Raw genomic sequence first — 13423 nt, 5'->3', positions numbered from 1 at the left:
CTTCAGGTGGAGAAAACAAGCACAGTATCAGTGGCAACATTATAGCAAGTCTAGGGACAAATTTTATATACTGGATCTCCTAATAAAGTAGGGGTGCAGGCAAGGCTATGGGAACAAGCTTGAGTCGGACAAAGGGGGTTCAAATATATGAGGGATGAGTGAGAAGAGGGGATGGAAAATAACAAGACACACTTTGTTCAAAGCCTGCCAATTATATCCTTACTTTTGCATTTCTGGTTGTGAGCCTAACCTTTAATGGCGGAGCTGTCTCTCCAGCTCTATATCCTTACTTTTAAAATTAAGAAATAATTTAAAAGAAAAATAAGAAAAATTAATTATAACTAAAGAAAGCATATCAATTCTAGCTAAAGGAGAGAGACTGAACTTTACCTTTCCAAAATATTTTAGTAGAACAAGTGACAGAGATAGCGGAGTCTATTAATTAGTATCTAACAAGTGCGAGATGCTAGTGGGAATTTTTCACTTGGTCCCTGGGCACAGTTTTTGTCAGTGTTTTAGGGTCCCCCGTTGTTCTGACAGGCAGTCCTTCAGCAGCATATCAGAGGCACTTTCCAGTCTGCTCCAGCATCCTGCAAAGCAGACTGCACTCAGTCTGGGACTCTCTCCTGCTCCATCCTCTGTGGTCTCACTTGGATGAAGCCCTCCAAACAAGTTCTGCTTATCTGACTCCAGTAAGGTGTTGAGTTTCTCATGTGAAAGCTCTAGAAATAAGACACTATTCTTAGCAGGATTTATTTGTGGACTACTTAGCGGTGGCTGCCTAGCTGTTCCAGGAATGACACCAATGTGGGAGGGGACCAGGCTGGCACATCCATTATACAAATGTCTGCTCTGGAGGACTGGGGCATGTAAATTGTAGCCTCAGTGCAAATGTTTTAACTACCTTGTGGGCCAATAGAGGCCCATGGAAGCCTATTCCTCGCAGTAACTCACCCCTGACTCTGCTCAGCAGTGAGTGATGAAGAATACATCCGTTCATCCCAAGTGCAACCACCACACTGCTTGGTTGAATGCATTCCATCTTCCACTGACGAAACACAAAACCTTAGATTCAAGAATCACCACTGACCTGGAACTGATTTGTGAACCAACCATGTTTCTAATCTAAATTTAAACATAAAAATTAAAAAAAAATAATCACCACTGGACATCTCTCAAATTCTCCACACCAGCTCACATCATTCTTGACACCCGGTGCAAGCATCAGTGCATGGCCTGCTCCAGTGTCATGGAAGACTTGTACCTAAAACCTATCAGGAAATAAGGCATTAAAAAGGAAGAATGAAAACTTCAGCTGGCATCTGAAGGCAAGGTGATATACAGGCCACATGCTCACTGGGACGTACAAGGTGCACTCTGGGGCACGGCCACAGTGATCACATGAAAACAATGATCACAACCACTTCTCATCTTTCATTATCTTCTCAGTCCGTGTTCAGTCTCCAGTCTCCTCGGCCCTCCATAAAATTCCTTTATCAATGAATTTCCTACCATTGAGTCATTTGACCTAGATGAATGTACAGGTTATATATACGAGATGCTTAGGAAAAATCTCTGCTATGTTGTAATCTCTATGTAATTGTTACATACAAAACTTAAGAATTTAGCTCATCAAATTTTAAATATCTACTCTCGTGTGTGTGTGTGTGTGTGTGCATATATGTGTGTGTGTGTGTGTGTGTGTGTGAACCACGTAATTGTGAATGCTCACAGGATTCAGAAAAAGATGTTGAGTGCCCTGGAACAGATGCTACAAATAGTTGTGAGCCAGCTGACGCGGATGTTGAGAACTGAACTCAGGTCCTCTGGAAGAGCAATACACACTCTTTACTACTGACTGGCTTCTCCAGACTTCCTTGTGTCAAATTTTAATGTAAGTTGACATAATTATGCACCCTTTAGAGCAACTAACATTCCCTCTAATTCTATCAGAGTTCTGAGAAGAAAGTAATTGCGGTGGTTTACCTTGATAGGCAACTTCGTGCCAGTTAGAGTACTATGGAAACAAATCTCTGGACATGTCTGTGAGGGAGCGTCTAAATGAGTTAATTGAAGTGGGACGATCCACCCTAAATATGGGCAAGCCCACTCCAGGGTGGGGGTCCTGTACTGAGAGAGTGGTCTACACAGCAGCACTCTTCTTCCTGGCTGGTGATGGATGTGACAAGCAGCCTGATGCTCCCGTAGCCGTGCCTTCTCACACATGAGGCACAGCATCTTCAAGCTGTGAGCCAAATCAGATTCCTTCTTCCTCAAATGGCTTTCATACCATATCCTGTTGCAGTGATGAGAAAAGTAACTTGGTATTAATGTAACTGAACACTACTTTGTAATTGACTCATTATATGAAATAACTGGAGATCTGCTTAAAGGAATTGAATGTTTTTAAATGTCATTGTTCAATCTACACACTGCAATGTGTGCAAGCATGAGAGAGACATGCACACTCATTACGCATGCTTCGTGTAACCTAGAAGAGCACAGTGTTAAAGAGAACAGCCCAGGCCCTTACATGCCAACCACGATGAAAGGCAGCCTTGGTGTAATCCATCATAGCCTCAGATCTGACAGGCTGGTGTCAAGAGTAATTATTAATACTTAATTTTAAAATATAAGTTAATATTGATAAAATTTATAATTTAATGTAATATGTGTATTATAACTTGAAAGATACTCAGGCATGTGATACCCCTTGACTAACTAATCAATATTAACTTGAAGTTAATATGAAAATGTCAAGCTGTAGGCAAAATACTGTTTGGTCAATGTTCACACACTGGTGATTTATTAGGTTAGTCATAACAGTAAGCTATCCTTTGGGGGAAATGTAAATTATGACAGAGGGGAAAAATGGTTTTATATACACCAGTGAGATACATATTTCTCTTTCAAATTTACATTTAATTTTTGTTAATACTTTTTTTAAAAAGTAGCAAACCTCTGTAGTCATTTAGGCATTTCAAAAGAAGGAAATATATTTTGCTTATCACCCTAGATGTTTCATATAAAACTAAGAATGAGAGCCAGACATACTGCTACATACCTGCAGCAGTTTGGAGGGAGAGGCAGAAGGATTACTACAAGTGAGGCTAGCCTGGTCTACACAATAAGTTCCAAGTAAACCAGGAGTACATAGCAAGGCCTTGTGTCAAAGACAGGGAGAGAGAGAGAAAGATAGAGGGGAGCTGGCTGCTTCACATGATCTGGAAAATAACCTGTTTTCTACTAACAGATCTGATCTTTAGAGCAAACCATTCATCTCTATTCCAGGAGAAAACCTGGTTTTAGTGTGACTCACTAGTCAACTACATACTGAAGTCTACATAGTACATTTATTATAAAATGGGTTGATTTTAGCACGTTACTAACTCAAAGTAAACAAGAAAATAAGATGAACATGTTGATCTAGAAAGAGGAAGGAAATCACGTCCTTTATTCATCTAAGTATTAAACTATAAACCTACATCTTTAACCCTTCTCATAACAAAAATGCTATTCCATTTCTCACTAACCTTCACATGTGTCCTTTAAACCCAAAATCTTTCTGGAAGGTACGGCTTGCCTCATTCCATTCTAAGCTAGGTGCCAATTGCCAGAATCTCCTTAACTTATTTGGGATTTGTGTGTGTGTGTGTGTGTGTGTGTGTTTGTTCTCTTAGGTTTTTGTTGTTGTTGTTATTGTTGTTGTTTTTTGTTTTTGAGTGAAAGAGAAACAGACATTGTGTCTTTATCTATTACTTAAAAATGAAAAGATTTTAAAAAATCTTGGATCTCCAAAACAAATAAATACAGATTTACAGATTAAGGAAAATCCTTTATAAGAAAAGATTGGGTGTGTCTGCATTCTCCCGACTGCTGGCTGCAACCAATTAAGTAGCTGAGTGGGCAAAACTTGTTGGGGGATAGAATGAGAAGAGAAAGTACTTTTGCTGACAAATTTTCTACCAGAGATAACAAGGAATAGTGAAGTCTTCTGAAAAACTAAAGACAGCAGTCTTGCTGGCCATCATCTCTTTGTTTTCTTTTGGTTTGCTTGTCCCTGGTTTCCTGTGTCAAGCAGAGCTGCCTGAAGTCACCACTGCTCCTACTCCTCCCTATTCTCATGGGAACCAGAATTTCCATTTGATCATGAGTCTGGTTTCCTATGGGAAATGGGGGTGACATCCTGTGATCCCGGAAACAGTTGTTCCAAAGCAATGGGCATTCTAAACAGATGAGACAAGGAGAGGGAAATGGTCTGCGAGAACACAATGCCCTCCATTCTGGGTGGTAAACACTGTATCTAAGGGTATCTGTGTTATGAAGAACACAACATCTTTGCCTCAATGGACAGCTCAAGGAGCCTATTCAGTAAGCTTCCCAAGGAGTTCTGAGGAGAAAAAAAAAACAGAACTAGGACTTAATTTGTTTTCCCTTTTGACGATCAAACAATCTCCTGGCTGTCTGGGAAAACTCTCCTACTACAAAAGGAACCATCTGGGCCTAATTACAATATCCAGCCTCATTTAAAACCATCGTTTCATTTGGTATTTTCAGTTTCCTAATTTATGTTAATTACAACTCCCCCAACTCTACCATAATCCTACATAGGATGGATGGATGGATACATCCATACATACATGCATATTGCACTCACATATATGTAACCTCCAGAGTTTTTGCAGAACTGTATCAAGCTCACTACTGTCAGTGGCAAGGAGTTATAAAATCTTCTGGAATTATTTTAAGCTGGACTTCTTCTTCTGAGTCCTGTTCAACAGAAAAGAGTAATTCTTCCAGAACAAATTAAGGACTTACATCATTGGAAGAACACATATGGACACCACAGCTGAAATGTACACTGGCCCTGTGTGTGAGTTGCTAGCATTTAGGCAACACTACAGATCCAGAATGAGGCTCTTGGCCTCTGTAACAAGTCCCTGTGGGAGCCACGAGGACATAGGGGCCTTGAATAATAGCTCATCCTTCCAAGGGCTTAGAAATTCACCCACACGAAATATGTCCTTGCTCTTGCAGACTCGTGACTAGAGGTAGGTAGACCAATGGTTGCATGTCTGCCCTCAACTGAATCTGGAATCATCCCCTCTTGAGAGAGAATAGATTTAAGAGGCTACAGAATTCCTGAAGACACTTCTACTGCTTTTATCATTCAATAACTTAGCAACTGAGCAGGGAAAGGAGTTAATGTGAATTTGGTGGGTGCTCCCACTTAAACTGTAAAGAAAAGATGTCTACTTTAAAAAAAACTAATAAGACTTGCATCCTGTTTTAGTTTAGAGTTCTTTGCTCTGCTCACAAATAGTCAACACATTTAAAAACTCTAAGGAACATGAGATTTTCAGGTAAGTCTTTTGATTCCGTCCTTTTTTCTTCCTGGCCACTTCCATATCCCACAATCTGCTGAGAAGGACAAGAGAGAAATAATTTAGCTGTTTATGGCAAAAGGCTTAGCGGAGGTCAAAGTTCAACTTAATTTCTAAGTATAAAGCTTAAGGACTTAGTACAAACTCTGTCTGTTTTGCATTACCACAGATATCAGGAGTTAACTGTAACTTTGTTTCTATTTGATTTCCTATAGAGACAAAACCACATCTTTAACGCCATCACATGTGCATCTTAGCATTTAAGTAAATATTTTTCTGATGCATTTTACAGGATACACACACACAAAGGGAGAGGGAAAGACGCAGAGAGATAGAGAGAGAGGGAGAGAGAAGGGGGAGGGAGACTTGGCTAAGGTTCAGTTACTTCTCCATGAATCAATAATATCTCAGACGTGGTGCAAGCAGAAACTACTAAACCCATTCTGTAAAAACCCTTAGGTTAGAGTTTGAATTACTAGAAAAAGAAAGAAATGCAAATTGTTTATTGTTTTCACATGTACAGTAAATTCAAAAAAATTGTGCTTCTCTCCAAAACCATATGAGACAGACTTCTTTTCATCAGGAGTGGTTTTCTTGTAGTGCCAAGAGCTAAAAAGATGTTTTTAATAACCAAAGTTGGCTTGCTATACAGTCTGTCTGCATCTAGCCTGGAACGGGGATGATGTTCCTTGTGTAGGAAATAGAAGGTAATGGAGATAATATTAAGATTGCACACAGAAATGCAAAAGTTGATCAAAGGTGATGCCATAGGCATCACCTTTAATTTGTGGTTGACAGGACTCATTCACAGTGTCACTGGTTGTCACCAGGATCCTTGTAAAGGTGACCATATTCTTTGGCGAGGGGAGGGGAGCATATGTGGAAACGAATCGAATGGTAGAACGGTAAAAGCATGCCTCCTGATCCTGAGTAGGGTACTATGAGAAAGTCACCATGGACAGCACAGGGTCCTCAAAGGACACAGACAATGTTCTAAGTAACCAGGCTGGTCCTGAAAGGCTTACCCACACACATTTCATTACGGTGGTCTTTGGTCTGTTTGTTTTTTAGTTTTTGTTTTGTTTGCTTTGTTTACTGAGTTGAGTATGTGTGGTTAATGACATAGCAAACCAAGCATGCTGCTACAGGCCTGCAATCCCAGCTACTTTGGAAGCCAAGACCGGTTCAAGGTCTTGGGCCATTTTACAAGATCTTATCTCCAAGTCAAAGAGAAAGATGGAAGGAGGAAGGAAGGAAGGAACCAAGGAAGGAAGGAAGGACATATGAGGACATTTTCATCATCCATGAAGAAATGAGAAAATTAAAGAATGTAGTGTATTCTTCATGAAGTTAGACACATATAGGCTGCTTCTTTATTATAAAATTACATTCTTCCTATTACTCAAATTGAAATACACCTTAGTATATTTGGTTGAGCCATGTGAAATTTCCAATATTCAACTACTTTTGACCAACAAAAATAGCAATCTCTACCCAGATGATAGTATATACCTATAATGCCAGCACTTGGAAGGTAGAGGCAAGAGAATCCGAAGAATTCAACCTTGGCTACATTTAAAGGTCAAGTCCAACCTGGGCTACTTGTCTCAAAAAACCCAGCAAGTTCCTAAGGCTAAACTTAAATTTAGGTGATGATTATTAGTTGCGATAGTTTTGTTTGGCTTTTGTTTTTTTTAATTTCATTATATGGCAAAATAAAGAGCTGGTTTGTATAAAACAGTAATTAAAAAGTTTTAGCTCATAAAACCCAGAAAAATAGATAAAACTAGAGATTACCACTAGAAAGAGCTTTTTTTCTTAACAACCAGACTTCTAAATTATAACTTCTCTGGTTTTTTTTTTTTTAAAGAAAAACCTGGTATTAGAATGCTGTGGATACTGGGAGTGTGGATACTTCTACCTAAGGAGAAGCTGAACTTCCTGAATCTCTGAGCTCTAGAGCAACATAAAGACAGGCAAAACTAAGTCGTGAACCGTCATTAAATAGTCTTTCCAGTTCCCTGTGCAGCCCTCCATCTGAAGGGGAAAGGAGCTTCCCTAATTTTCTTGCAATGCAAAGTATCCAAGTCGACCCCTCACTGAGCTGCTGCGGTCAAATCCCCTGGTTACTGTTAGAACACAGCTTCCAAATTCAGCAGGTGCGAGGCTCCTGCTGGTGGTAGACATTAGGAGGAGCAATTCAATTTCCTGGGCCAAGAAAAGGGCTGAGGGGGAACTGAGGGAATTGAAGCCAGCAGCACATATTGAGCAGACACCACTACCACATGGATAATTTTATTGAGTTTGCCATTCACGTGGACACCTAACGAGACAACTGGGGACGGATCTGATGCTCCCTGCTAAGAGTTCAGATCGGAGCCTGGTGTTGGTGGAGCACGCCTTTAATCCCAGCACTCAGGAGGCAGAGCCAGGCGGATCTCTGTGAGTTCGAGGCCAGCTTGGTCTACAGAGCGAGTTCCAGAACAGCCTCCAAAACAATACAGAGAAACCCTGTCTCAAAAAAAAAAAAAAAAAAAAAAAAAAGAATTCAGATCGGGAACGTCATGGGAAAGCTTTGGCTGACACCACCATTTTGAAATGGGTATAATAAATTTCTGTGTAAGTAAGAGCTAAAGAGAGACAATGAAAGAAACTACAAGAGTGATGAGACACCCAGTGGACCAGACAGAGAACAGCTGCCTCAGTTCCAGACTGTACTCCAGTCACACCAGCAGTCACTTGGGAGCACCTAGCTAGGTCTAGGAACCTATGAGGTAGACTAGAGACTAATTTCCCTCTACGTATGTGAGTTTTGAGCTCGGGTCTAAGCTTGTTAAAGAAAAGATTCTTTCATCTGAATTATAAGTGGCACAGATTGAAGAAGAAACTTGACTGCATCCCTAGAGTTCACTAAAGTTGGAAACAGCCCCACGCTCCAGCCCTCCCTATACAGCTCTTCTCTTCCATACGGCTTATTCCTTAGATGGCAGATGTGATCATTCAAGCGTGGATGTAACTCCTCATGCACATGTGCCTCTAATCTTTATGCGGAATCACTAAGCTTTTGTTGCATAAGCAATCATTCTAAGACATGGCCAATATCAATACCAATGATTAAGCTTGAAATTCTACAGGTGGGAAACCAGACTGGCTTCTGCTGGACAGGTCTTTGGAGGGAGAGATGGAGTGGATCTGGGAGGAGCGGAGTATGAATATGACGGAGACACATTAGATGAAACTCTCAATTAGTACTGTATTGTAATAATTTAAGAGTAAAAACCAAACGCATTTCTTTGTGTTTTACTTCGACTAAAGGTTCCCGGCTGCAATGGTGAGACTGCAGTCCATAGCTCTTCTCTAGTAGCATTAGCTCTTACAATGTCTGCTGAAGCTCCAGGTCCAACCTCACACTTCCAACCTTAGTTCCCCAGGACCATTTACACTTCTGGCCTCAGTTCTCCAGGACCAGAAACACAGTCAAAAGACACAAAGGATGAAACAGGAGACCATTTCTGACTGGTGGTACATCACAGAAAACAGCAAGTCAAACTCAAGAGGCAGAAGATGACAAGAAGTGATAACAGTCAGGGCAAAAATTAATGAGATAAAAAATAAATAAAACAGCATATAGAGTCAATTTAAGGAATTGGGTCTTTGAAAATAGAGATTGGCAAACTCCTAAACAAATTAAATGAAATAAAAAGAGAAGACCCAAATTAATAAAATTAGACATGAAAAGAGGAGGATTACAACAGAGTCAAATGAAATCCAGAAAATCATTACAGAATACTTTGAAAACTTAAACAAAGAATTGCAAAAACCAAAGAAATCTAGAAGAAATGGATAATTCCTCCTTGCATTTACAAACTACCAAAATTAAATCAAGAGAATTTAAATAGCTTAAATAGATCCATGAAAATCAACAAGATTGAAGCAGTAATTTTTTATTTTTATTTTTAATATACTTTTATTTTAGAAAAATATTATTTTACATATCAATCCCCCCATTCCTTCCCCCTCCCATCCTCTCATGCCCCCCACCGACCCCCCACTCCCCAAGGATAGTGAGGCTGAAGCAGAAAATGTTTAAAATTTCCCAACAAAGAAACCTCTAGGACTGGACAGATTCAGTGTGGAATTCCACCAAACATTTGCAGATGAACTCACACCTATACTGATTAAACGCTCTCAGAACATAGGAATGAATGGACCATTCCCAAACTCATTCTGTGAAGCCAGCATTGTCCTAATTACAAAATAAAATAAAAATAAATTATAGAAAATTCCAGTGAAATTCTTGCAAACTGAATTTAAGAGCACAACAAAGTCATAGACTATGATCAAGTTAGTTACATTCCAGGGATGCAAGAATGATTTAACATACACAAATGAGTATGTGGGATACAACACATAAAAAGCACAAGAACAGAAATCACATGACCATCTCAGTAGATAGAGAGAAAACCTTTGACAAAATTAAATTATGTCTTTAAGACAAAAGTTCCAAGATAGGCAGATCTCCGTGTACTTGAAGGCAGCTTTGTCTACATAATTGAGACTCTCTCTCAAAAGAAAGAAAAAAAGTTGAAGGAGACTAAGATGAGAAAACCTCCCATGCTCATAAATTGGCCAAGTTAGTATTGTAAAAATGTTATTTTATTGAAATTAATATTCAGTGTAATTCTATCTTCCCAGAACTAGGGAAACTCATATGGAAACACCAGACATCTGGAATAGCCAGAATAATACTGAGCATACACTGCAACTCTTACAATATCTGATCTCAAATCAAATTACAGAGCTAAACAACATGATACTGGCACTAAGGCAGATCTGCACCAGTGGAGTGAAATAGAGGCCCTAGAAACAAATCCATGAAACTGCAGTCACCTAAGGATTGAAAAAATGCCAAAAACATCCCTTAGTGAAAAGGACAGCTTCATTAATATATGGTGCTTGGAATACCGGACTTCACATGTAGAGGAAGGAGGGCAGTTCCCTATGTCATATCATGCACAAAAATCAATTCAGAAGTGCCAACCTACAATCCCACTGCCAGAGAGTCTGGGAAACAGAACCTTTCAACCAATGGCTGATGGAAGCAGAGGCAGATACTCACAGCTAAACACTGAGCTGAACTCAAGGAACCCAGTGACAGAGAAGGAGGAGTGATGAGCATAGGGGTTAAGACGGGGCTTGTTTAATACAGAAACAGCTGACCTGACAAGGGGTAGCTCTTGAACCCCAGAATGATGGCTGGGAATCCAGCATGGGACTGATTCAGACCCCCTGAATGTGGCTGTTAGTAAGGAGGCCTAGGCAATCTATGGGGCCTAGGGTAGTAGATCAGTATTTATCCCTGACATACAAATGGACTTTGGGTGCCCATCCCACAATGAGAGATGCTCTCTCAGCCTGGACTCTTGGGGGAGGGCCTAGGCCCTGCCCTGGATGAAATGACAGACTATGAACCCCCCCATGAAGGGCCTCATCCTCCCTGGGGAAAGGAGTGGGTATTAGGGAAGGGAGAGATGGGGGGTTGGTGGGAGGGTGAAAGAGGAGGGGAGGGAGAGGGAGCTGGGATTGACATGTGAAGCAACCTTGTTTCTAATTTTTGGAAGTTTAATAAGCATATTTACTTAAATCAAATCCTCCAGTAAGAAATGGAGAATCTGCCATCTGTACTTAGAAGGTTGTGTAAATAGTTATCTTTTAAATTTTATGTACATTTCAACAACATTCCCTTACTGGAAACATGAGCATTCCACATCACAGTCCCCAAAGTACTTAAAAGTCTCAAAATTCCGTGTCTTCTCTTTCTTGCTTCTCTTGGATTCCACCCATGCCTTATTAATGGTTCGTTTCATGTCATCATCTCCACCTTCATAAATTTTCTTCAGAACATTCATTAATCCCTCACTAGGATCTGTTTCAGCATCATAGGAAGGCTTTTCTTTCTCTTTGCATTCTTTTTCCACCTAAGTAGTCCCATCGTGTGTTTTCTGCTTTCTATCTACATAAGATGATAACGGTATCAGTCTTGACTTTTTTTGAACTGCTTTCCACAGAGATGGGTTTCAAAAGGTTGTTTACAATGATGGAGTAATTCTTGCCATTAAGATTTTTTACCAAAAGATCAAATGACCTCTCCGTGAAGTGTACCTGCACATTCTCAGTGGGAACCTGATGAATTCCAGTTAAGGTAATGTAGATTTTCACTAGCTTATCTGACTGATCCCATCCATAATTACTGATTTTCACAGTGTATCCTGTTGTAAGAGGAGCAACCACAGCAGCTGGCTTTTCATTGTCAAGTTCTGGTTTCTTCTGTGATTTCTGCTGCATCTTGTTCTTTATTTCTATCTCAGTCTTGGATTTTTCACTTGTAAGAGTATCATGAAGTCTTTTCCTAGTAGATTTTTCCAACAACATTTTGACCTCTTCTAGGTCCTTCTGCAACTCCTCCAAGTGGAAGCCATGGCGTGGCGGTCGGGCCGAGGCAGGAGCTGCACCGGTGCACCAGAGCCAACAGGAAACGCGGAACAAGCCACCCGAGAGCCACACAGCAGCACTGGGCAGCGAACTACACCAACCCGCGCGACTCCACAGCCCGCCCTCCGCACGAGACCCCTTGTTTCTAATTTAATTTTTTTTTTAAATCATGTGTTCAGAGACCTCAAAAGGAAAACAAAATATTCATGATACAGTAAACAATATTAAGGCACACAGTTAGTTCTGTTAAAATGATGCCAAACTCACGGAAATGGTATATATACAGGTAGGAATGTGAACATGAAAAAATGGATTAACAGGCTATTTATAACTGGGGTGAGTTGGTAATGATTATTTTCAACTATAAACATGTTAAACCCTCACCAAATTCCCTATAACTGCATTAAAATTACATTTTAAATAATTCATCTTATTAAAGCTCTTTTTTGCTTTATTACTTTAATTTTTAAATAGCTTGTTTTACATGTCAATCTCAGTTCCCTCTCCCTCCTCTCCTCCTACACCCCCTCACCATCCCCCCCCAGCCTCCCACCCTATCCCCACTTCCTTCCACATAGTGGATATCCAGAGTCTGTCATTTCGCTCAGGGCAGGTCCAGGCACTCCCCTAAGAGTCCAGGCTGAGAGAGCATCCCTCTTTGTGTTATGGACACACGATGTCTGTTTGTATTCCAGGGATAAACACTGATCCACTGCCCAGGGCCCCATAGGTTGCCCAGGCCTCCTCACTGACTCTCACACTCAGGGGGTCTGGATCAATCCCATGCTGGCCTCCCAGCTGTCAGTCTGGGATCCAAGAGCTCTCCCCTGTTTAGATCAGCTGTCTCTGCTGGTTTTGCCCATTCTTTGTCAATTTGCTCATCGCTCCTCTCTTTCTGTCACTGGGTTCCATGGGTTCAGTTCAGTGTTTAATTGTGGATGTTAGCATCTGCTTCCATCAGTCACTGGATGAACGTCTTAGCATGGCATATAAGGTACACGTCAAGTTCATTATCAGGAATGGGAATTTAAAGTAGAGAGATCTGGCACCAGTGAGACCTCTAGCAATCTAAAAGGATGACAACTAGTGGCAAGCTAAGCAATAGTAGAGAGACCACCTTATTAAAGCTCTTAACAATAGGAAAATGCTTCTTAACCACATTAGGACACCATCCTTTTACCTGATGTTATGCTGCTATTTAAATGTGAAATGTCCCTCATAGGTGTAAGTATTAAAGGCCTAAATTTTTGGCTAAAAAAATCAATTCAGAAAATAAATGAATGAATGAATGAATGAATGAATAAACAAATGTGTTAATGTAAGACCTAAGACTGAGACTACCAAGGGTTATCATAGGAAAAACACTTCAAGATCCAGACATAGTTAAGGGCTTTCTGAAAAGGACTCCAGTAGTACATGAAACAAGCTCAAGAATTGACAACGAAATTTCAAGGTTCTTCACAGCAAAGAAAAGAATCACCAAAATGAAGAGATAGCTTACATAATGGGGAAAAGCATCTTCCAATCGTGTGTCAGGAGGGAATTAC

General features: G+C 40.3%; 1 pseudogene; it reads right to left on the bottom strand.

Moving 5' to 3' along the window:
- Positions 1-11165: 11165 nt before the first annotated feature.
- Positions 11166-11844, bottom strand: LOC101832072 (annotated as a pseudogene).
- Between the last annotated feature and the right edge of the window lie 1579 nt (positions 11845-13423).

This window comes from Mesocricetus auratus, unplaced genomic scaffold (assembly GCF_017639785.1).
Source record: "Mesocricetus auratus isolate SY011 unplaced genomic scaffold, BCM_Maur_2.0 Super-Scaffold_100020, whole genome shotgun sequence".
In the NCBI taxonomy this organism is placed as follows: Eukaryota; Metazoa; Chordata; class Mammalia; order Rodentia; family Cricetidae; genus Mesocricetus; species Mesocricetus auratus.
The sequence above is the reverse complement of the archived record's forward strand: the minus strand, read 5'-3'. Positions and strand labels throughout refer to the sequence as shown.